This window comes from Bison bison, unplaced genomic scaffold, assembly GCF_000754665.1.
Source record: "Bison bison bison isolate TAMUID 2011002044 unplaced genomic scaffold, Bison_UMD1.0 scf7180017864310, whole genome shotgun sequence".
Classification (NCBI taxonomy): Eukaryota; Metazoa; Chordata; class Mammalia; order Artiodactyla; family Bovidae; genus Bison; species Bison bison.
Window position 1 is genome coordinate 3,220,767 of NW_011494882.1, and position 1,454 is coordinate 3,222,220.

General features: G+C 46.4%; 1 non-coding gene across 1 annotated transcript; it reads right to left on the reverse strand.

Moving 5' to 3' along the window:
- Positions 1 to 226: 226 nt before the first annotated feature.
- TRNAI-AAU lies at positions 227 to 300 on the reverse strand. The gene has a single exon. It is a non-coding gene; the product is annotated as a tRNA-Ile (tRNA).
- Positions 301 to 1,454: the final 1,154 nt, after the last annotated feature.

A 1,454-nucleotide genomic window follows, 5' to 3' on the forward strand; every position in this document is an offset into this window, starting at 1 on the left:
TTCTGGTGTGCTAAGTCACTTCAATCATGTCCTACTCTGTGCGACCCTATGGACTGGAGACTGCCACGCTCCTCTGTTCATAGGATTCTCCAGGCAAGAATACTGGAGTGGATTGCCATGCCCTCCTCCCGACCCAGGGATCAAATCCGTGTCTCTTACATCTCCTGCATTGGCAGGCAGGTTCTTTAGTACTAGCGCCACCTGGGAAGCCCTAAAGTAGACTTGATGGCCCATACAGGGATCGAACCCACGACCTTGCCATTATTAGTACCACACTCTAACCAACTGAGCTAACCAGCCAGCTTAACTGGAACTATTGCCAAAATGGCACATCAAACACAAGATGACATTCTTCAGCTATGAGGATATTTCATCATTCATCATTCATTCAACAAACATTTACTGAGTGCCCACAGAGTGGGCATTCAAGCCCTGTCCTTAGGGATGAAGATAGGGCAATGAACAACACAGACAGAAGTGCCGCCTTCACCAAGCCTTCTTGAGGCAAAGCCTAGCATGTTGCACAAATTAAAGATGATTGTATACTTTGTCTATGAGAGAGCTGGAGTTCCCATAGTCACACTGGCATCCAAATCTGTTGTCCTAAAAAGGCTGCTGCTGCTGCTTGTAAGTTGCGTCAGTCGTGTCTGACTCTGTGCAACCCCATAGACAGCAGCCCACCAGGCTCCCCCATCCCTGGGATTCTCCAGGCAAGAACACTGGAGTGGGTTGCCATTTCCTTCTCCAATGCAGGCTACACCTTTGTATTACTGCAGATGGTAAAACAGATGCTTGGCTTTTATCACACTATCTGGAGCCAGGAAGGGAAGCACAAACACTGATCCTAACAGGGTTGAAGCCCAAGTCCCACCTTAGGAAGCTCACAAATGGATGGAGTGTCAGCAGGCATCTCCTTCAGTCTGAGGCAATGGTTGTCCCTGCTCCACCCCATTCTAAACATGGCTTTAAGATGCAACTGGAAGAAAGAGGAGGAGGGGGAGCTAAAGCAACCATAGAAACTGTTACACATAGTAGAAAATAAACAAATCAAGTTTTCTAAGACCCACGCATGCATTTACTTAACTAATATTCATAAATCCTCACTACATATGCAAAAAGCACTGTGTTGGAAACTAAGCAAAAAGAGACTGCGGTGGGTGGAGACATGGTTCCTGCTCTGATATCTTTTGACTTCTAGAAAGAGAGCCAGACATTAAACAATTAATTAATTAATTAACATAGTACAACTACTAGGAAGAACTACTGGAGTCTACAAGAACTTTACATGGGCAATGAACCTAGTGCCAAAGGTAACAGAAACCCTTTACACCATCCCACTCTCTCTCTCTCCTCCATCCCCTCCCCGCCCCCCTCCTCCTCTCTCAGACACGCACATGCACACAGACGCACACACAGGCATACTTAGCTATGATGTAATCAGGAACCACTTGTCT